Raw genomic sequence first — 24,708 nt, forward strand, 5'->3', positions numbered from 1 at the left:
CCAACTGGTATGATGACCATTAAATTAATCCTACCTTTAATATAGTTTTTCCTAACAAAGAGAAGAAAGAACATGAATTCCAATAAAAATTTTTTACAGGACAACTTGGTATGGATTCTAACTTCTTCAAATTATAATTTTATTGATTCTCCTTTTTGTTAAATAAATGTTCCTCAGACTTGATTTAGTTAGGTTGGGGGGCCAGTTTTCAGTGTCATTTTATAGCCCATCTATTGCCTGGTTATTGAAGTGCAGAAGAGATATTTAAACCAAACAGACAAAAAGAATTATCCCAAAAAGGGTATGAACAGAAAGTTATGTTATCATTTGTATTAAGACAAACAGAAGAGAAAGCACATTTGGTTAGTACTTGACAAGGTTGCTATGACAGTTAATTTTATGTCAGTTTGACTGGGTAATGAGGCGCCCAGATATTTGGTCAAACATTAGTCTGGGTGTTTCACTGAGGATGAGATTAACACTTGAAATTACTAGACTGAGTAAGCAGATTGTCCTCCCTAATGTGGGTGGACCTCATCTAATCAGTTGAAGGCCCAAGAGAACAAAAGACTAGTTCTCCCCTAAGTAGTAGGGAATTCCTACTGCCTAAATGGCTTTGAGCTGGGGCACTGGCTTCTTCCTGTCTTTATGCTTGGATTGAAACATTGGCTCTTCATGGGCCTCAGTATAAATATACAGACATCTATGTCTCCCAGCCATTCTGTTTCTCTGGTGAACCCTGGCTAATACAGTTACGTTATAGCTTTCTCTTTCATTTTGTCTTTTTGTTTAAAAATGCTTCGTTTTCATGGTGTTTGGAAATACAGAATGTTTGAACCCCTATTTACATCATGTTTTGTGCCTCAGCATCTTCTTTTCTTGGTCAGATTATACGAAGAGGACAGGAATGAGGTCCTTCTCATATCCATCGCAGCAGCACAGCCCGCTGCAGATTGCAGCCTCCTGTGTAGCCTGGAGCATCACAGAAGCTATTCTGTCCTCTCCCTTGAGAGCCATACCAGCCCAGGGTATATCATATCATAGATCTTTCATCGAGGCATGAGCAAGACCGGGAAGGGCAGGGGAGGAATAAAGACCTGACACTAGGTGATCCTGTCACTGAGCTTTCATAGCTCTGTCATAGGTTGTCTGTCCATTGTGGTGTCTTATCACTCAAGAGTCCTCATCTGAGAACCCTTCCTTGGGACAAACATGGGCAGTTTCCACAGCCCACTCCAATCTTGCAGGGCTACTGTGCGCCACTGTATGTACGTCCTTATTTTATTGAAGTATAATTAACATACGATATTATATTAGTTTCAGGTGTACAACATATTGATTCAAAAATTCATATGCATTACTCCGCGCTCGCCATGATAAAGTAGTAGTGCCCTGAGTAACCATAGCTTCAGTCTTCTTAAAAAGAGAACTGGCTAAGAGAATGTGGCCTCATTAGCAGCAGGGAACATAAACTCATATGTATACAGTTACACAGGATCCTGTATGAAGCACACATGGGGAAAAATATATTTCTCCTATTCTTAAAAATATTGACTTCATTAGTAAAATGGAGGTGTTTACTTAGTTGCAAGAAAAAATAATCTGTTCAGCTGAAAAATGGGAAAGAATTTACTAAGTTTGAAAAACTAAAAATAATTCCTGGCTAGTTTTATTCCTGTCCTCTGTATTTAGAGGAATTTACTCCTGATACTACTATTACAGGAAATTCCAAAACCGTGAACGTTTTCTGGTATTTTCACAAAAACAAGTGTTTATATTTTGTTTAATTTAGACATGGAGGAAAACAGGTTTGCTCTGTATGCATTGAAGTGTCTAGTGGAGGCCGTGACAATGTGATTTGGTATAAAATGTAGATAATGAAAGCATTTAAAAATTCATAGGAGAGTAATAGAGTATCACTCTTACATAAAATGTCTTTCAAACTCTGTTGAAATCCATTACAAACAATAGTTCTTAACGCTAACACTGTCAACAATATTGTTTTAGGGAAGGGATGTTGATATCGTTCTCCAGGATCAGCTTTTAGGTTATTATGAAAATGATCAGTGGTTAATAATTATGAACAGATCTGATTACTGTGAGATGTCCAGTTATTGCTGGCAGCTGAGTAGTAGAGGGATTGAAGAGTGATAAAATATTCAGATGTTTTAAAAGAAACATAAGGCCAGTGTTTGGTTAATGGCATCTCTCTTGTGCTGGTCTCAGTCCTCTTTCATCTTATCTATTAATTTTGGAGCATGGAAACACCATCCTTAGGTATGTCAACATTGTAAATGTGTAGGACAAAGATAAAGATCTTGAAAACGTTAACCTCTAGTTTACAATATCCTCAGACCACAGCTCTGAATTTCCAAGTTCACTGTGCCATTCCAAAATCCTATAAAAATGCCATTTATAGCTAGCATTTTTATGGCACTGTGAGTTTCAGGAAAGGAGAGCTATGCAGTGAAGAAAACTGTTTGCATGCGCATGAGTTGTTAGTTCAGTTCTCGCGAGTTTTATGCAACCACCAGTGTGGTTCATGTCAATAAGTCACTGAAGAAAGCTAAAAGCAGCTCTGTTCATGGAATAAGCCTGTGACATTTGCCTCATATGTTCCTTCACTGTTTTAAAAGTCAGCTGAACATATGCTTTCATTAGGGCTGCCACAGATAACTGTATAAAAATCTCATGTAATAACTTTGAGTTAAATGCATATTGGACAATACTTTTGTACCAGCAGGCCACGTTAATTTTTTCGCATCCAGCAAAATCATTATTGAGAAATTTGGTATTACTTTGCTAAAATGGGTATCTACTGAATATCTCCAATCCAATTCTTTCCTCTAATATGGTAATCTGTTATCTGTATTCAATTATCTGGAAGGTGAAAGTTGCTGGGCTGCCCAATGGAAAATTTTAAGCCCTTTCACTCTGGATCTGTTGTCTTTTCAGATCAATCTTTCTGCTAATGACAACCAATACTTTCATATGTGATTACAGGCCTGCTCCATCTTTTCATGAGCCGAGACTCTTTGGAATCATATGTATTGATCTTTTTAATAGAAGTCAGGAAAAATAAAATTACTCTGGCTTCTTGCGGCAAAACGATGATAAATGAGAACTTAGAAATTTATGGGAGAAATTTTTCTGCCTTGGATTATTTTAATCACTAAAAATGATTGTTTTTTTAATAATATTTGCTTTCCATTATGCACATTTGCAGCAAAGCCAAAAATTGTTTCTGTATTGCTTTATGAAACCACATCGAGGCCAGGGACCGTCGGTATTACCGTACCTGCTGGTGACTCAGGTGCGGTGGCCCCTAATAGGAGACAGGGAGCCAAGACTCTCTGAAGCAATCTCAAGATGAGTTTCAGTGGAGCACTTCCAATGAAAGAGAATTTGCTGAAGTAGGCATTTTTAAGGAGAACTTTTGTTTAAAAACTCATTGTTAATACTATCGTCTTAGAAGCAAGCTTATATTTCTTTTACCACTCCTCCTCTTTGATTTCTCCTTGGCTTAGACTGATTATTTCCCAAGTGGGTTTGTGATTATTTCCCAAGTGGGTTTGCTTTTTTGTTTAAGAGACAAGTATATGTAATTCCTTGTCTGTGGTTTTCATTGCTTTCTCTGTGTGTACAGTACCTGCTGCTGGTGCCATTGGTGATAACTGGGAATCAAACATGGGGTCACTGCTCTATCACCTTTTCTCTGAAACCGAAAACTATAGGACTAACCTTGGCCCTCATTTTAGAATCTGAGCTTTTATGTTTTATATTTGAATCAAGTTCCTGGTTCCTGGCTGAAGACAGGCTTGTTTCCTTGGCTTCAGGGGAACATGAGGCCAACACAGATGATCAAAGAGAGTCAATGCCACTACACACAAGAGATCAGATCTCTGCTGGTATGAAGACATGGATAAGGTTCCAAATTTTGCAGAAGTCAGGCCAAAATGCAGCCTTGCTTTGCTTTGTTTGGCCCTTGGAGACCTATCTGTAAGAAGGAAAACTTATCCCATTGACACACTATAGAAATAGCCCCTGTGGCTCAGTGGCATTATTTCACCATGATGCAGCAAGGAATCCCACCCCACCACCCTCAATTCCTGTCTCCCTCCTACCTAAACATGACAAAAAGAAAGATCACATCCAGATATCAGTTTTGTTCCATGAACTTGTCATTTAATTTGGTTTAATCCAGTTACATGAAGACTTGTCCAGCGTCTACTGTGCATGGGCCAGTGAGTGAAAAGGTAGGATGGAATGGGGAGGCAGTTTTCCAGATTGAGTGTATAGGATTGATAGTCATTCAAGGAAGGTAGCCAGCAAACCTCATTGCAAGCCTGAGGAGGATTGCTCGGCCTCAGGTGCCCAGTGTCCCTGAGGATAGATAGAGTCTGATCTGGGAGTACGCGGAAGGCTATCTTAGGTTGAGAACTGAAGAATAGGAGTAAGCCAGATGGAAATTGGAGAAAATGAGTGGGGAAAGAAAATTCTAGTGTAATAAGCTAATGTATGAAGGTGGGACTTTGAGGGCCCTGGTCTTTGTGAGGAACGGATGCTATGCCAGCATGACTGCAATACAGAAAGTGCCCAGAGATGTGGGTAATTGTTTCCTAATGTCCCTGGGAGTGCATAATCTCTAAATTTGCTCACACATGAAGGTAATGATGATTCTAAGGCAGGCTTGGGGCTTTAGCTGCCGAATGAGCTGTGTGTGTGGTGTTGCCTTTGTCTAGACTGTTCAACTTTGGCTCCTTGCTATCTTTGACTGAATGGCAGTGTTTGCAAAATTGTTTGAATATTTCTAAAATTTTGGCCTTAATTTATTAAAAATACAAGAACTCAAATGCTGATATCTGTGATAAGAAATGTAGGCTTTAAAAATTCATAAAATTGGAAGAAAAATGGAAAGTTTTGTGGTAAGTTAACTTGAGGCATGCATTACTTTTAAACCTGTTAATCATATATTCACATGTGAACCTTTAAACCTGTCAATGCTTTATTCACATGTGAAAAGTAAACAAAAAAGGCTTGCTTGAAATTCTAGACATAAACTGATAAAGAGTACAGGTATGTCTGAAGATGAGGTATAATTAAGGACTTTTTAAAGTTTTTCTCTGGCAATTCCCTCAGCATGAGGAATACATTATTTAAGTTGTATTATACTTGCTTTCTTCAATTACACACACACACACACACACACACACTCACACGTTTATTTTATATGAAAGAGAACTGTCTTAATTTTTTTTCTTGGGCATTTCAAGGATGGTTAGAATTCACAGATTCAAAATTTAGTAGTTTGTAAGATCTCAGGTCTTAGTTCTGTGCATTAGATGAAACTGAGGAATAATATGAAATTAAAAGCAACCAAAAAATCTGTTTGTATCTACTTTGCTGAGATTTCTGTAGATACCACTAATTCTTCAGATTTCCCAAATCTAGATCTTACAGTTAGAAAGTGATGACAGCTCTTGGAAGTGGTTGATAACAATTTGTGTAAATGAAAACAGCAAAATATGACTGACCACAGAGGCAAAAAGGAGAAAGAATGGTGCAAAATTTAATTTTATTGAGTTAGAAATTCCAAAGTTTTATCAAGGTGAATTCTGTGAACAAATTTTGTTACCTGGTTGTATATATTCCTAGAGGAATATTGTGCTTTGGTTGCATGGTTGACTGACCACAGGATACCTTTAAATACAAGGGTGTCCCCTGATACCAAGAAATTTCAGCAACACAATTTCAAATGCTCACTTTACATTATGCCTTCTTGACATTGTTTCAGTTCAAGCCAACCTCTGACTTGATCCTCTCTAGGCTTTGGTGGTTGCATTAGAAAGATTCCAGAATCTTGGACAACTTAGAAGTTCTTTTGTAGGCTGAAGAATAAGCAAGTAGAATATAGACTCTAGGTTATCAAACTTTTAAGTTTATAATTAATGAACTAAAATATGCAAAAGGAAAAGTATCTTTTCTCTTTGCCATCTAATACACATTAGAGAATCTTCTCCAACCCCTTATAAGGACTGCTGGTAATTTATTTCCAGTTTGGCATTCCCTTCTCTTTATCTATTGAAAACATTGAGGTCTCTATTGTCATTTTGGTTGCATTTCCATCAATACCCAGTGTACCTTAAAATGGCCTTTAATTTTTTATGACTCAATCCTGCAGAAAAATACTGTGGATCATTTTTCTAGGCTGGTTTTATCTACCACTTCTTACCTGATACTCTGCTTCATTGCCACATGTCAGTCTTTTGATATCCCAGTGGGTTGGGGGGTTTAAGATCTTGATCACAGACTTGTGGGTGATTACTCTAAGCTCTGTCTCAGGAAGACTCTAAAAGCTAGTATATGCACAGCCATCCATCCAGATAGCTCTCTAGAGTCTCTAGGTGAGACATTCCCATCAGCATAAGCACGTGATGTGGTCATTTCATGACCTGCTTGTGAGAATGTGTTGGCCCTGGACTATATGCATCCTTCTTTGCATTTCTCTAGTGTTTGCTGTTTGGATGTTGTACATGCTTTAATTGGTAACCTTATTCCTTCCCTCAGGTCCAGAGCTGTTCCTGTTATGTAAACTACAAAATCCCTCTAGTAATACTTGTTGATCATCTGAGGGTATCAGTTTAAGAAAAATCTGCTGATCATGGGATGCCTGGGTGGCTCCGAAGGTTGAGTGTCTGACTCTCAATTTCAGCTCAGATTCTGGTTCCAGCATCATGGGATTGAGCCCTGCATTGGGCTCTGTGCTGATTATATGGCCTGCTTGAGATTCTCTCTCTTTATGTTCCTCTGCCTTTTCTCTCCTCTCATACTCTCTCTTTCTCTAAATTAAAAAAACAAAGTCTGTTGATTGAGACATTGTTAACTGGAATGTCATAGGCTCCAATCCATGGTTGAGTTACTTTGATGTGAACAGATGAGCAGCACCTCAGGTTCTAAGAAGTCTGTCAATCCTGATTTCTGAAGTCAGAGAGTTCAGTTTATCTAGAGCAACTGAACTAAAAATACTCCATATTGAGATATAAGGGACCTGATAACTGTTTCTGAATCATCCGTAGGGGAAAATCCATGTTAAGCTTTTAAGAATTCAAAATGCATATTTATTTATTATTTAAAAATTTTTAAATGTTTGTTTATTTTTGAGAGAGAGACAGAAAGAGCATAAGCAGGGGAGGGGCAGAGAGAGAGGAACACACAGAATCCGAAGCAGGCTTCAGGCTTTATGCTGTCAGCACAGAGTCTGATGTGGGGCTCAAACCCACAGACCATGAGATCATGACCTGAGTCAAAGTCAGAAGTTTAACTGGCTAAGCCACCCAGATCCCCCTTTATTTTAATTGACATATGATGTTCTATTACTTTCAGATGTACATCATAGTGATTTGATGTTTTTATATATTACAAAATGATGCCCACAATAAGTCTAGTTACCACCTGTCACCATACAGTTATTATAATATTATGGATTATATTTCCTTTAATTTCATTAATTCTTTCATTTGTTTACTCATTCATTTCATAAGTCCTTACTTAGCACCAATGAGATGCCGGGTGCTGACATAAGCCCTGGACCCCCCCCCGCCCCCACAGGTCTTGAGCTTTCTTTCCTCAGGGAGCACAAGGTCCAGTGGAGGATCTAGATGCTCAAGAATGATGACAATAAGTGGTCCTGAGGCTGTGAAAGAGGAATGCTTAGGTGCCAAGAGAGGAAGGGGGTACCCTAATTCTGCTCCAAGACTCAAGGAATGGTGGACATTTCTTTTCTCTTTAGGGATTACAGAACAGGGAAGGCTAGATATGCAGAGGTAGTGATATTTGCATTGGGACTTTAGAATTAAATAGGAATGTTCTAGGTATATAGACAGTGCTTTTTGTTTTTTTTTTTTTCAATTGAACAGTGTTTCTGAAGACCCAGGGAGTGGTGGAGATTTGAAAGTTTGCTCAAAACAATTTATTTTAATGTGTTATTTTTAGTGAGATACTGTCCCCCTAAAGATATGTTTGTTCAATATTTGCTATTCGTATTGCTGCTTGGTTTCCACATTTTAAACTTGGAGCCATATTTTATATGTTTTAAAATGCATGTCAGTGGGAAAGAAGATTCATGACCAATTCTCATTTAACATAACTTTTCGGGAATCCATTTAATTTGTAAATTTAAAATGGTTTCTGTCATATCTATTTAAGCATATAAAAATAGCTTACTTTCTGTGGTTCATTCTGGATATTCTTAATATGAAAATCATTTGAGGTCAATATTTTGGTATGATTTTTCTACCTCAGTGGCAGTTGGTTACCTGTAAATGTTTGGATTTGATATGGTTGGACATGGATGTGCTAAGGACTTGTTAGGACTCTCATTCCTGAATCTGGGATAATCTGACAGAATTTTGAAAGTGCAAATTGGATGCCGGACAGCTGGCAAGAGAGGAACAGAGAAAGAATTTGTTTCCCTTTGGGATTTGATAACTGTTAATTCTTCATGAACTTGGCTTCTGCCAAACATATATTATACTTTCCTCTGAATGGAAATTCATATTGTTAAACTCTATGTGAACTCAAGGTATTAATGTAGAGTGCTTACTAGCAAAAATGACTTGCAAATGTCAGATAAAATTAAATAACATGGCTTAATAAAATAAGCTTGTTTCCGAAAATCTGTTTTTCATATTTGTGAAAGAATTATCTGTCCTGTTATTTAAACCAAGATATTGCCAGGACAGGCAAAGGAGACACTCTTTTATCAATTGTCAAGGGAACCATTGATTTTACAAAGCCAATTAAGTATTTCTGGAGGAACAAGTAAATATTAGTTTTAGAAGCAGTTCTTTTTAAAGGAGACCAGGTGACTGGGATAAAAGCACTAAATAAAAATAAGCCACACTCTTCATTACTTACTGCAGAGTGAGCAGCTGGGCATGCTTGCAGACCATTGGTTCTCCAAGTTGCTAATTTAACTGATTTAAACAATATGACAGTTAGCTTTCACTAAGACACAGACATAGAATAGATGGGTAGACATCATGGCCATTCGGAGTAAGTTTTGACTTGTGCTCCATGGTTTGACTAAATATTTTGTGAGTAATGAGGAGTTATTATCAAAAAAAAAAAAAGCAAGGCTGAATGTAAGGTGTTCTCTAGGGATGCCACTGGAGGAACCATTCATTCTTTGTGGCCCTTACTGGAATTAGTTGTGAATAATCACTTGTCCAACATACTGATGTGAAACAGAGCAGAAACAGGGGCTGCTTCTAGAGCATGTTGGCTCCTACTTGGAAGACACTTTAGAGAAAGCATGTTAGATTGGTTCATGGTGGGGGTGGGAGTCAGGAGAGTTTCTTGGAATAATGTTCTTAGGCAATGCGGACTTGATCCCTGGTGTCTGAGAAATATTTTTTCCAGTAAAATTAATCTAAGGTGACTTTTTGACTCTACTGGATTGATTTATGTTGAGAAGCCCATCTAGAATCCACTGGATCTCTGTTTAGCACCAACTCCTTCTTGAATAAAATAGAATTATTGACATGGATGAAGGTCAAGGTCTGTCTTTTTGGAAGATATGATATCAATCTCAGAACAAAAACTGTCCCAATAAAACCCTTTACAGTAATCCTTTAAGATTCTGTCAGCTGTGAATGGCCTCACACCTTTCTTCCACCCTGGGATTAATGAATTCCTTGAACCTACTCACCAAACGTGCAAAATAGTCTCTGATTTTATTTATCTTAATTTCCAAATGGTCTATTTCCTATTTCTCCCTCTAATTTAAGGAAATACTACCAAGGCACAGTTCACTGTAATTTGGTAAAAACCAATAATAGTTGGGAATTGAGGAGCAAATGTAGATGTAGTTAAAGAATTTTCCCAATTATTTTCTCCTCTGTACACATTAGCTCTCCATCAATCTATTAACACCCTAATAATACAAAGAGAATGTGAGCTCCATCATGAACCTAGGAATTCTTCTCTCCTTAGACTTTTAGCTGATTTTTCTTGTCTTCATCCGTTAGAAATGCTATAATAGATGTCATAGACTGGGTGGTTTATAAACAGCAGAAATGTATTTCTCTCAGTTCTGGAAGCTGGAAGGCCAAGATCAAGGTGCTGGCAGATTCCGTGTCTGGCAAGGACCTGCTTCATGGTCCACAGATGGCTGTCTTCTCACTATGTCCTCACACTGCAGGAGGGGAAAGGGACCTCTGTGGGGTCTCTTTTATAAAAGCATGAATTCTTTTCATGAGGGCTTCACCCTCAGGACCTAATTGCTTCCCCAAATCCCTATCTCCAAATACTATCACATTGGGCTTTGGGATTTGACATATCAATTTGAGGGGAGGGAGACACAAACACTCAGACTATAGCAGCCCATTTGTAATTAAGTTTTTATTTTAATTCCAGTTAGTTAACATAGAGCATTGTATTAGTTTCACTGAATATTCAGTATAATTCAACAATTCCATACAACACCCTGTGCTTATCACAAGTGCATTCCTTACTCTCCATCACCTATTTTACCCATCCCCCCCATCCATCTCTCCTCTGGTAACCATCAGTTTGTTCTCTATAATTAAAGAGGCTGTTTCTTGTTCTGTCTCTCTTTCCTCATTCCCTACCTTGTTTGTTTTTCAAATGCCACATATGAATGAAATCATATGGTGTTTGTCTTTCTCTGACTTATTTCGCTTATATTCTCTAGCTCCACCCAAGTCATTGCAGATGGCAAGATTTCATTCTTCTCTGTGGCTAACTAGTCCATCGTACCACATCTTCTTTATCCGTTCATCATTTGTTGAACACTTGGTTGGCTTTGGTATCTTGGCCAATATAAATAATGCTTCTATAAAAATAAGGGTGCATATATCCTTTTGAATTAGTGTTCTTGTATTCTTTTATTCCTTTTTCTTTTCTTTTCTTTTTTTTTTTTTTGAGAGAGTACGAGTGAGTGAGAGGCAGAGAGAAAGCGGTGAGAGAGAGAGAGAGAGAGAGAGAGAGAGAGAGAGAGAGAGAGAGAATCCCACAAAAGGCAGAGAGGGAAACAGGGTGCAAGAGAGTGCAGAGCCTGAAGTGGGGCTCAAGATCACCCAATATGGGGCTCAAACTCACAAACTTTGAGATCATGACCTGAGCTGAAGTCTGATGCTTAACTGACTAAGCCACGAAGAACCCCTAGTGTTCTTGTATTCTTTGGGTGAAGAATCCAATAGCTCAATTGCTGGATCATAAGATAGTTCTATTTAAAATTTTTTGAGGAACCTCCATACTGTTTTCCACAGTGGCTGCACCAGTTTGCATTCCTACCAACAGTGTGTGAGTGTTTCTTGTGTTTTTGATTTTAGTTATTCTGACAGGTGTGACATGATATCTAATTGTCATTTTGATTTGCATTTCCCTGATGATAAGTCATAATGAACATCTTTTCATGTATTTGTTGACCATTTGGATATCTTTGGAGAAATGTCTGTTCATGTCTTCTGACCATTTTTTATTTGGATCATTTGTTTTTTGGGTATTGAGTTACATAGGTTCTTTATGTATTTAGGATACTAGCCCTTTTTTAGATATGTCACTTGCACATGTTTTCTCCCATTCTTTAGGTTTGAGACCTTTTCGTTTTCTTGATTGTTTCCTTTGCCGTGCAGAAGCTGCTTATTTTGATATAGTCCCAAAAGTTTATTTTTACTTTTGTTTCCCTTGCCTCAGGAGACATATCTTGAAAGAGGTTGACATGGCCAATGTCAAAGAAGTTACTGCTTGTGTTCCCTGCTAGGACGTTTACAGATTCAAATCTCACATTTAGGTCTTTAATACATTTTGAGTTTACCTTTGTTTATGGTGGAAGAACATCATCCAGTTTTATTCTTTTGCATGTTGCTGCACAGTTTTAACAACACCATTTATTGAAGAGACTTTTTCCCATTGTATATTCTTTCCTGCTTTGTCAAAGATTAATTAAACATATAATTGTGGGATTATTTCTGAATTTTCTATTCTGTTCTATTGACCTATGTGTCTATTTTTCTGCCAGTAGCATACTGTTTTGATTACTACAGCTTTGAAATATAATTTGAAGCCTAAAATTGTGAAGCCCCCAGCTTTGCTTTTCTTTTTCAAGATTGCTTTGACTATTTGGGGGTCTTTTGTGGTTCCATACAAATTTCAGGATATTTTACTCTAGTTCAGTGAAAATGTTGTTGCTATTTTGAAAGATATTGCATTCAATGGGTAGATTGCATTGGTAGTATAGACATTTTAAAAATATTCTTCCTGTCCATGAACATGGAGTGTCTTTCCATTTCTCTGTGTTATCTTGAATTTCTTTCATCTGTGATTTTATAGTTTCCAGAGTACAGGTTTTTTTTTTTTTCCACCTCACTAGTTAGGTTTATTCCTAAGTATCTTATTATTTTTGGTGCAATTGTGACTGGGATTATTTTCTTAATTTCTTTTTCTGCTGTTCTATTATTGGTATATAGAAATGGGACAAATTTTTGTATGTTGCTTTTGTATCCTATGACTTCACTAAGTTAATTGATCAGTTCTAGCAGTTTTTTGGTAGAATTGTTAGGGTTTTCTGTGTATAGTATCATGTCATCTGCAAATAGTGTGTTTTATTTTCTTTTTACTGAGTTTGATTACTTTTATTTCTTTTTGTTGTCTGATTGCTGTGGATAGGACTTCCAGTAGTGTGTTGAATAAAAGTGGTGAGAGTGGATGTCCTTGTCTTGTTCCTGACCTAAGGAGAAAAGTGCTGTTTTTCCCCATCAAGGATAATGTTAGCTGTGGGTTTTTTCATAGATGGCCTTTTTTGTGTTGAGGTATGTTCCCTCTAAATATGTTTTGTTGAGTGTTTTTATCATGAAAGCATTTTGTCAAATGCTTTTTCTGTGTCTATTGAAATGATCATATGGTTGTTATCCCTTCTCTTATTGACGTGATGTATCACATTGATTGATTTGCGTATATTGAACCACATTTCCAACACAGAAATAAATCCTACTTGATCATGGTGAATGATTTTTTGAATGTATTGTTAAATTTGGTTTGCTAGTATTTTATTGAGAATTTTTGCATTTATGTTCATCAGGGATATTGGTCTGTAGTTCCCTTTTTTAGTGGGTCTTTACCTGGTTTTAGTGTGAGGGTAATTCTGGCCTCATAGAATGAATTTGGAAGTTTTCCTCCCTTTTCTATATTCTGGAGTATTAACTCTTCTCTAAATGTTTAGTAGACTCCCCTTGAAGCCATCCCATCTAAACTTTTGTTTGTTGGGAGTTTTTTGATTACTGGCTGAATTTCTTTGCTGATTATTGGTATGTTCAAATTTTCTATTTCCTTCTGTTTCCATTTGGTAGGTTATATGTTTCTAGGAATTTATTCATTTCTTGTAAGTTGTCCAATTTGTTGGCATATAGTTTTTCATAATATTCTCTTAGATTGTTCATATTTCTGTGGTGTTGGTTGTCATTTCTCCTCTCTCATTTGTGATTTTATTTATTTGAGTCCTTTATCGTTTTTCTTGATTAGTCTGGCCAGAGGTTTATCAATTTAATAATTTTTTCAAAGAACCAAATCTTGGTTTCATTGATGTGCTCTATTGTAGTTTCTAAATCATTTATTTCTGCTGTAATCTTTCTTATTTCCTTCTTTTTGCTGGTTTTAGGTTTTGATTGTTCTTTTCTAGCTTGTTTAGGTACAAGGTTAATTTGTTTGAGATTGTTCTTGCTTCTTGAGATGGGCCTGTATTACTATTCACTTTCCTCTTAGAACTGGAAGAACCTCTGCTGCATCCCAGAGGATTTGGACTGTTGTGTTTTCATTTTCATTTGTTTCCATATTCATTTTTTATTTCTTCTTTGATTTCCTTGTCAACTCATTCTTTAATTAGTAGCATATTATTTAATCTCCACGTATTTTTGGTCTTTCCAGATTTTTTTCGTTTGGTTGACTTCTAGTTTCATAGCATTGTGGTCAGAGAAAAATACATGGTATGATTTTAATCTTCTTTTTGAGGTTTATTTTGTGTGCTAATTTATGATCTCTTCTGGAGAATGCTTCATGTGCACTTGAAAAGAATGTGTATTCTGCTCTTTTAGGCTGGAATATTCTGAATATATCTGTTAAAGCCATCTGTTCCTATGTGTCATTGAAAGCCATTATTTTTTGTTGTTGTTGTTCTGTTTAGATTATCTGTCCATTGATGTAAGCAGGGTGTTAAAGTCCCCTACTATTTTTGTATTATTATCAGTTTCTTTGTTGTTAACTGTTTAATTTATTTGTGTGCTACTATGTTGGCTACATAAATATTTACAATTGTTATATCTTCTCATTGGATTATTCCCTTTATTAATATAGTATCCTTCTTTATCTATTGTTATAGTCTTTATTTTAATGTCTATTTTGTCCTATGTAAGTATTGCTACTCAGCTTTCTTTTGACCTATATTTGCATGATACATGTTTCTCCATCCTCTCACTTTGAAATTGCAGGTATCTTTAGGTCTAAAATGGGTATCTTGTAGGCAGCATAAAGAGAAGTCTTGTTTTTTATTCATTCTGTCACCCAATGTCTTTTGATTGGAGCACTGAGTCCATTAATATTCCAAGTAATTATTGACAGACACATGGAATTTTATTACTTGTTTTGTGGTTGTTTCTGAATTTTTTTCTGTCCCTTTCAAGTCTTTTCCTAATGTTTTGCTGATTTCTTTATTGGTGTATTTGAATTTGTTTATCTTTATTCTTTGAATATTTATCAGTGGTTTTTGATATATGGTTGCCATTAGGTTGGTATATAACCTCTTCTGCATTAGCTATATGCATTAGAGAAAGACTGTTACTTTTGGTCTCTCCTTTCCATCCGAAGTGTCCCTTTTAATGCTTCTTGCAGGTCTAGTTTAATGGTCATGAACTTGTTTGGTTTTTGTTTGTCTGGGAAACGCTTTATCTCTTCCTCTATTCTGAATGACAGCTTTCCTGGATAGAATATTCTTGGCTGCAGATTTTTCCCATTCAGCGCTTTGAATATATCATGCCACTCTCTTCTGGCTTGCAGAGTTTCTGTTGAAAAATCTCCTGCTATTCTTTTGGGTTTTCCCCTGTAAATTAATTATGTATATGTGTGTGTGTGTGTACATATATATATACATATATATATGTACACACACATAGTCTTGCTGCTTTTAAAGTTTTTTCTTTATCATTATATTTTGCAAATTTAACTACAGTACGTCTTGGTGTCGGTCTGCATTTGTTGGTTCTGTTGGGAGTTCTCTGTGCCTTCTGGATCTGGATATCCATTTCCTTCCCCAGATTAGGGAAATTTTCAGCTATTATTTTTTCAAAAAAATTTTCCTCCCTTTCTGTGTATTCTGCTGTGTATTCTGTATTTTTCTTCTGGGACTCCTTTAGGATGAATGCTATCATATTTGATGGAGTCATTGAGTTTCCTAAGTCTATTGTCATTTTGCATAATTATTTTCTCTCTCTTGTTCAGCTTAATTACTTTCAGTTACTCAATTTTCTAGGTCATGAAATCATTCCTCTGCTTCTATCCTGTCATTCATTTCACCAAGTCTGTTTCTTATTTTGTATATTATACCCTTTATCTCTGTTACGTTATTTTTTATCTCTGTGTAGCATTCTCACTCATGTCTTCCACTCTTTTCTCAAGTCCAGTGAGTATCCTTATGATCATTGCTTTAAATTTTCTATCAGGCATGTTACTTTTATATCTGTTTCACTTAGAACTCTGTAGCCTTGTCTTGTTTTTTCATTTGGAATAAATTTCTCCATCTCATTTTGTCTGCCTCTCTGTGTCTGTTTCTCTGTATTAAGAAAGTCAGCCTGCCTTCTACTCTTGAAAGTAATTATTTTATGAATAAGAGGTCCTGGAGTACCCTGCAGTGTGCTGTCTCATGTTTACCAGAACCTAGCCCTTTAGGAGAGTACCCTGTGTGTGTTGCTAGTGTCCTGCTATTGTGTCTAAGCCAATTTTCCTTTTAGTGCAGTTGTTTTCACTGACCCTCTGCCTGTTGTGGACTATGCTTGCCCTCCGTGATGTTAGTGGAACCTAGTCAGGCCAGCTGCGAGGGGAGCAGGGTAGTGCCTTAGCAACATTTGCACTGGGCCACTAATCCTATGCAGGATCCCCTGAAATGCTGCAGCAGCTGGGGCCTGTAAAGTTGGGTGGCTTGGGTCATGAGACTGGGTGCCACACGTGATGGTAGCTACGAGCATGTGGCTGGGTGAGGTGAGAGGGATGTGCAGGGCTTGCAAGAGGACCTGTGTGCCTGGAGGTTGGGTGGGTGCCTATGTTGCTTTAATGAAATTTATCCTGAGCCCAGGGCCAAGGCCAGCAGCCTTGGAGAGGACAAGTCCTCAGGAGAACTCATGAGCAGGACACACTGCTAGTGGGTTAGGTAGTAAGTGTCTGTGCACTCACCACCCACAGGTGTCTCTGTTTTATGCTGGGAGGTGGAGGAGGAAAATGGTGCCTGTTGTCTTCCTCATTTTGGGGGAAGTCCTTCAACACGCTTTGAAATCAGTATGAAGAGATCTGTCTCCCATTTGTTCCCCAGTATGGTGTTAACTGCTGTTTTTATATTGCCTCTCTGTGCAGGCTGCTGGCTCGTTAAGGATAGCACCCAGCTATCACTTGCCCTCCCAGCTTGCCCAGTGCTGAGTCAGCTGGATTTTAAAGCTTCATGGTCCAAGTCCTGTTTTTACAAACAGACAGAATTCAGTGCCTCTGGTTTTTAAAGCCAAATGGGAGTAGTCTTCCCTGCATGAGCTCCCTGATGTGAGAGCCCATTTCTCTGCCTTCTCTCTGTGCACCTCTCTCCCTCTTGTAGGCAGCCTGCCTCCACCTTTCTGACCCTCCTAACCTTTTAGGTGCAGGTGCTTCTCTATATTTAGTTGTAGGGCTTGTTCCGCCAGTCTTTGGATTGCTCTTTGGTTTATTGACTTGGACATGGATGGTATCTAGTCATAAATGAGGGGCAGGATGGGGTCCTCCTGCTCTACGATCTTCCCTAGCTCTTTGGATCCCTATGGCAGTTCCTAATAGTTTTCTGGGGGGGAAAAATTTCTATTATACTTTTTCTGTGATCCTTATTTATTAGATCCAGTTTAAAAAATTTTATTTAGAGATTTGAATGAAATTTTTAAAACCTAATGAATTATCACTATTTTGATATATATGTTAATGAAAAGACTATATATGTTGTAATTTCTTAAGAGAGTATGTTAAAAGCAGAAAAATATTCCTTCAAGGGACAGACCTCATGGACTGTGACATCCCTCAACCCACCCCCAGTCTTTGTCCCTGGTTCTCTTAGGGAGTCAGTAGCTGTGTTGACCTTTGTGTCTGGCTCATACTAACAGAGAGGCTTTGCAATGGGGTTTCTGGGGCCTCCCTACATCAATGGCCTTGGTGATGGAACACACAGAACAATCAGTGACGTATGTTTCCATCCTGACGTTCTTTTTAGTGGGCAAACTCCACAGGTTTCCCTTCTCAGAAGAGGAAAAGTGATTATTTTCTGACTTGCCAAATGACTTTCTTTAAATGCCCATTTTACCTAGTACACAGGTCATTTCTCTAGGTCCTGCACTGTTCCAGATTTAGGATAATTTTGAAGTTTCTAATAAAAAGAAACATAATTGTGAAGGAGAGTGGTGTGTGGTAGGAAAAAATTTGAGGTTAAAAAAAAGAAATCAGTTGTGCACAAAATGTAACCTTCTTGTTTTTTCTGTAATTAATTTCTGTTCATAGTCTCCAGTCTGCTGGATGGTAGAAACTAAATATCTGTGAGTTTAGAGTCTTTTCTTTTTTCCTGAGGTTTCATCCTTATCCTAGGGGTCTCATAGACAGCCAGGATATCAAGGGCATGAGGCCACTGGGCAAGAGTCATGGTCAGGTGCTAGATGCCTCTCAGCCCTGTGTAACCCACAAGGCTGGTTCAGGCCCCAGGTCTGCCCCACACTCACTGGTGAAGGCAAAGTTCCACCAGGCCTGCATATGCCAGGGCATGGGACTTTGAGGGTACAGGAATCTATCCAGACATCCTTATGCAGACATTTCTCCAACTGATACACTGAGTTGAGCATAAGAAAACTTTGGGTCTGGCTTTTTCCCCCATAAACTCTACCTGGAAAAGAAACTTTCAGGTTCCCTGACCTACCTGGGGTTCCTACGTAAATTGGGTCTTGGTGTGGGATTCAGGACAAGGAACTTTCCTTTCAGGACTTCCACTGATGTCTCAGCTCTTCTATTTACCTTTAAATCTTCATTTCCCTCCTCCCAGCCCAGAGGAGCTTTCTCTTCTTGGGCTGGACGATCTAGCTCCTAACTTCATTTTTTCTTATCCCTTGTTTACTGCATACATTTTAGGTCTTGAGCTTTTCTTGTGTGGTATCAGACAGAAGCTAGAAAATAGATGTACACATTGTAATGTGGACGGATAAGTTATTATCATGAATAAAATAACTTATTAATTAATTTAAAACACATAGAACGGCTCTGCATATTTTAAAAGGACAGTGGACACTCAAGGTTAAGCAAACACTTCAGGTATGTTACCTGCAGAACAAGGAAATGGAATAGAGATCATGGATCAAAGGGAAACAGAAACCTGAGAAAGGTTTTGCATGCACTGATACTCCTAATAAAGTGCTCAGAACTGAGAAGAATCATGACTAACTTGATTTCTGTGTCTGGGACCCATAAAATCAAACCAAGTAGTCTTTATTTCCTGAAATATTTAGGATGTGTGCAATTTAAGCTCACAACAAGTCTTCTGGAAAGGCAAAGGCTGCAGATTCTGATAAGGAAAGCCAAAAACCCCTTTTTTGTTCTTATTCTGTTGTAAGGTCACTTCTCTGACTCAATGACATCTTCTTACTGATGCTGAATTGGGAAATGCCAGGGGACTGCATGGGTACATCAGAGGCAAGGGAAACCTTCAGTTAATATAGCAAGTTCTCCCTGCGTTTCTCTTGCTAGTGCAAACAAGATTTGCCTATCATCCTGATGTCCTCACCTCTCCCTTGAGAACACGCTATTGCTTGCATGGTTTGGGTGGTTGAAATTCTGGATCTTCCACTATGTGGGTTATTAATTAATATGATTTCCTGCAGTGGGAGGGATAAGCTGAGTCCCCCTACCCTTCTCTGAGAGATTCTGTAAGCAAAAGGGAAACACACTTATGGGGCAGAGAGGTTAATTATAGGTGTAACACATCAATTCAAAATTTTCCACAAATTCCCCTGGAAAACAGTTGCATGGAATCTTATGAATGACATACTTCAACTCTTTTCCCAGCCCCTCCCCCCAAGCTTATCTGAGATCCTGGGAAATAATTCCATCCTCACACAGTTACAGGGTATGGTGAAAAGTGTCACATGGAAATATCACATGTCATACAAGCAGTCATTAAACAGGGAGCCCATAACTGTGCATCCTCCTTTTTGGAAAACATCTGCACTTCAGGTCCAAATCATTGTTATTTTTATTCCTACCCAAGAATGGGTAAGAGAGTACAAGTATGGTATCCTGGTTTCCACATTCAGCTTCCTCATGCATGGCCCAAGACTCCATTCAATGGCACTCTCGTTCCCTTTGGACTCCACCCCGCTGCCACCTTTCCTTTCTGCTGGCATCCACCCTACCTTTATGGGCACTTGGACTGAAATTATGCCTTCACTTCTTGCCACCCAGAAAACCACAGGGCAGACGGCAGCTACATCTTGCTCCTCTGATCTCTATCAGCTCCTCTATGGTTCTATCCCTTTCACCTTGTCACAGGGGAGGGGTGTTCATTATATTTGCTGATGGTTCCCATGCTTTCCCTTCTCTGGCTTTCCATATCTATTGGGCTCTCACAAGATCTCTCTGTCCCTTTGATTTCTTTTGGCTTTCCTTCCTGATTCTCTATTAGATTACATTTTTATTATCTAGGGTGGGAATCAGAACTTTCCAAGTGTAGGTAGAGAGACTCATTCAGACTTCTGGAATTCTCCATGCAGTATGAGACTCAGGCCAGGCACCAGGAATCCCAATGACCCTACTGTTTCCTTCTTCTCTCCAGTTCCCTGCTTTTGCCCAACCCTGCAAATGGTCTCACACACGCCCATCACCCAGTCCTGTCCATTCTGCTTCCTGCTCACTTTTACAGCTCCAGATGCCCAGTCCCACCCTACCGCACAACACAACACCTCCTCCCTCTGGCTGGGAGCATGCATCCCATCTCCTCCCTGACCCTCCCTTCCCCGCCCTTCCTCCCCCGCCCCCTTCTGGCAGCCAGAGCCATCTTCAAAACCCTGCCCTGAATTCCTCTACTTAGAACCACTTAGCAGCTGCCTCTTGCCTACAGAATAAACATCATATGGGCCCTAACTGCCTGATCTGGTTCTTGCTGACCTCTTCCACCTCTTCTTCCTTTACTTCTCAGAGATCCTTGAAAATGCCACACCTTTTCCCTCTTGGCTCTGGTTGGTGGTGTTTGCTCTGTTCTCATAATTTCTTTTTCTTCCCCTCATGGACACCCACTCACACTTCCAGTCTCAGCATGACTTCCTGGACCAGCTTGCTTTTCCCATAGTGCACTCCTACAGCACCCCTGCTTCTCCTTTGCAAGTCTTCCATCGTTTACAATCGCTTCACTTCTGCCACCTTTCTCTTTAAAACATCAGTTCCACGGGGGAAGCGAGCCGGTTTATTTTGCTTCCCACTGTCCCCTCCATGGTACTTGGAAGATAGAGTGCCTCAGTAAATATTTGTTGACTGGCTCATTTTCCTAGGTTGGTTAACTGCTTATCCAAAGCTTAGTGCTCTTGAACAATGCTAAGAAGATTGATCTTTGCAGCACAACTACAGTGTGCCCACGTTAAATCCTTTCTCCATGCCCACGATTATAAATACTATGTTCTGAGTGAATTAATACATTTTCTACTTCAGCACAAGACTGTCTACTGTTTGTGTTCCAACAATTTCCTTATGTCTCGTGTGTTTCCTTTGGGCCATGTCTGAGCTTTAGTCCTGCAGGAATGATTTCTCATCTGTTTCTTGTACTAGATAACACCATATTAGTCTTGAATAAATGACAGAGTTCTAGCCAAATTCATCATTTTCATAAAAACCAATGCCCAGGATTTCAATCAAGTGGAAAAAGAAGAGATGAATAGGTTACCCTGAATTTACTTATGAATTGTGTGCTCCTAAAATTACAGTCTATAAAGGCTGAAATAAAGTAACAAGGCTGCCATTTCTCTCTAGCTAGGAATATCTCCAAGCCAGTTCTGTCTTCTCTAGACAGTAGAGACAGAGGAAATTCCATAGACAAAAAAAGTCTTTTCCTCATGTGGATCAAGAAGCAGGTTATTCTAGTAAATGGCATCACCATCTACTTTGGCTCAAGCCAAAAAGTAAGACCTATCCCAAATGCCTTTCTCTCAGATCCTACACTCAACCTCTTAGTGCTCTGTTGCCTCAACTAGCAAGACGTTGCAGATCTGTATGTACCTCTCTGTGTCTCCACATCTCTCCCACCATCTCCTCACACTTTCCTGTAGCTCTGGACTTCCACTTTTGACTCCCCAAAATTCATTCTCTGCACAGCCGCTAAAGTGATCCTTCAAATCTACAATCAGGTTAGATCATTCTATTGCTTAAAACTTTCCCATGATTTCTGACAACTTAAGGAAGAAATCTGAATGTCTTAGCTAGCAATGCAAATGCCCCCTCCTTGGGGAGAGATTGATGAAATCCCCTTTTCAGAAGCGGTAGCTCCCACCTGGACCTGTCTCCTCTCTGGCCTTGCACTTCCTCAGAGCACCTATTGCTACATGACTTGATACTAGGTACTTGGTAGATTATTTGTTTTTCCATCTTGCCCACCTGAATTTCATCTGCATGTGGGCAGGGAATTTGAAGATCTTGTTCAGTATTGCATATGCACACTGATGAGAGTGTTTGGTACAGAATTAGTGCTCAATGAATGCTTATTAAAATGAATGAATGAAACAAGCAAATAGGTGGGAATCAGCCTTCCTTGGGTCCCTTCCTCAGAAAAATGTCAAAAGGAAAAGTGGTATAGGGCAGGTACAATCAAGCAATTACTACTGTCAATATGTGGCTTTCTGGTTATCTTCCTTAGTGCTTGGAGAACCCAGACCTGTGAGACTTAGCATGTTCTTCCACTGAGTCTGTGGCATGATAATTAATCAGGATTCTTTTTAGCAACCAATACATGACTGTGCCTCTTGGCTGGTACCTGCTGGGCACGGAGCTCATTTCCCTCCACAGAGCTTCTGACTGCAGCTGTTTGTCCCCCAAAGGGTGCTAAGCCCTCATTAGCAGCTTATAAACATTTTCCTGCTCTTCAAGACTGGGTCTTTAGTAAACAGTGGGGGCATTTACTAAGTCCTCTGGAGAAATGAGCCAAGTTTTTGGAAATGTGCATATTGAAAGGGGCTGGAATAAAAAGTTCACTTATAATAATGCAAATAGTATGTTTCTTTGTAGACAGAATCACCAGGCTTCTATTAGGTGTTTTGGAAACATTTTTCTTTCTTTTTCCCCCACACCATCAATTATCTTGGTGGCTCAATTTCCGAATTGATTTCCTCAAACCCCTACTTTAACTCCCTTCTCTTTGCGTAGGGAGCCACAGAGGGCTCTTCCCTTCAGTACTGGGGTTGGAGGATACCTAATCAAGGGGTAGAACTCTTGTACTTAAAAGTTAAAACTTTTACTTAAAGTATAACATACATGGAAAAAAGAGTACATATCCTAAAGGGTATAGCTTGATAAAACTTCAGTTCAGTTGTTGATGAGCATTTGAATACTTTCCAGTCTGGCTGATATAGGCAGAAATTTTGCTTTCTCATTTTTTTTGCTCCCAATTCTTCCCTCTCTTTCTTCCTTTCTTCTTCTTGTCTCCTACCCTACCCTTTCCTTCTCACCTCCCCCTTCTCCCTTTCTTCTCCTTCAAAATGGAGACTGTCTATAGCACAAGCTCCACAGAGATAGTCATTAATACAGGGGTCCCACTTTGAGGATAAATCTGGATCTTGTGGTCATGAGGGTCTTCACTGAGCATATACCCAAACTGCTAATTCTCCTCCAGAACAATCTGGTGCTTTTGCAGGGCTGGACCCAAGCATCCTTTGATACTCTCTCTCTCATCTACCAAGACTTGTAGAGGCACCTGCACCAGACCTGGAGTAAGCAGCTTCTCAGGCACTGAAGTCTGATGGTGAATTCAAACATCTCTCTAAATGGTCCATCAGTGAACTCCTATTTCTCTATTCCTCAACTCATATGATCAAGGAAATTCAACTTGGGCACCAAAGACAGTATCCTCCAGTGGAACTTTAAAAAACCCCAAACCCCTCCCCACTTGCCTAGAACCTCTATCTGTGGTTTATCTGCTGTATAAATACTCAAGCTATAGCTGCTAAAATTCTGAACCCAAACAATGCTTTCCAGGTTTAATTTCTCTATATGTTTTGAACCCTTTATACAACCTCCAAAGATCTGCCTGGTTTAGTAAGACAGAGAAACAAAACATGTTTTGTTGTTTCTTTTACAATGTGGATGCTGCTTTGGACAGGGAAAGTGACTGGGAAGTACACTGGTTTCTGTATCTAAGTTTTTATTAACATAAATCTTGTCTCCAGCAAAAATATAGAACAAATGTTTAAAGGATATTGTTGAAAGAACTCAGATGATTGGCTGGCCTGAAGCACGTGTTTATCCTGGCTGTGTGTGTACTTCTGGCCCTGTCTGCTCCAGAAACCCAATCAGCCTGTGGGAGCTGGAGCCAGACAGTGTTGGCCCAGCAGCCAAGGGCCTGGCACCGATTCCTGGGGCCCCTGTGAATTGGTTGTGTGGCCTCGGATGAATAACACAATCACCTTGGTCCTTAGTTTCCAAAAGACGAGGTAATTCTGAGACTCCTTCCAGTGTTGACAGCCATGAGTTGATGGGGTATGTGCTGTGAGGGCAGCTGTGTCTTGTCCTGAAAGAAGAAAAGGCTTCTAAAAGTGCTGGGAATGCCCAGTGACTCAGCCTAATAAATAGGCTCTCGCAACTCAGTTTGTCTTCACTGGTTTTCCACTGACATATGAAAATGCCTCAGTGGACGAAACAAGAAAGCTGATGTCAACTGCAGAAAACTGACATAGAGTTATTTTTTTAAAAAATTTTTAACATTTATTTATTTTTGAGAGAGAGAGAAAAAGAGAGAGAGAGAGAGGCAGGCAGGCAGAGCGATAGGGAGACAAAATCCACAGCAGCTGCAGGCTCTGAACTGTCAGCACAGAACCCAAGGTGGGGCTCAAACCCATGAACCATGAGATTGTGACCTGAGCCGAAGTCTGATGTTCAATTGACTGAGCTACCCAGGTGCCCCTGACTCATAATTCTTAATGAGACAGTGATAATTATCAAAGTCCTCCTTGTTAACTAACCAGCCTCCTTGGTGTTGCCAAGAGAACCACTGATCATCACAAAATGAGGGAGCCTGTGGCCCTGTTCGTGGTGTCCCTGGAGCTCCCCAGGGAGAAACAACCCCGTTGTGAGTGTGCCTCTGTCCTGTGACTTCCGGCTTCAAGGCCCAAGTCTTCATTTAATTCCTGCTTATTTTTTGTTCTGCTTTTTCTTATTCATGAAATATTAAAAAGTTTTTTA

The sequence above is a fragment of the Suricata suricatta genome, chromosome 5 (assembly GCF_006229205.1).
Source record: "Suricata suricatta isolate VVHF042 chromosome 5, meerkat_22Aug2017_6uvM2_HiC, whole genome shotgun sequence".
NCBI classification, from domain to species: Eukaryota; Metazoa; Chordata; class Mammalia; order Carnivora; family Herpestidae; genus Suricata; species Suricata suricatta.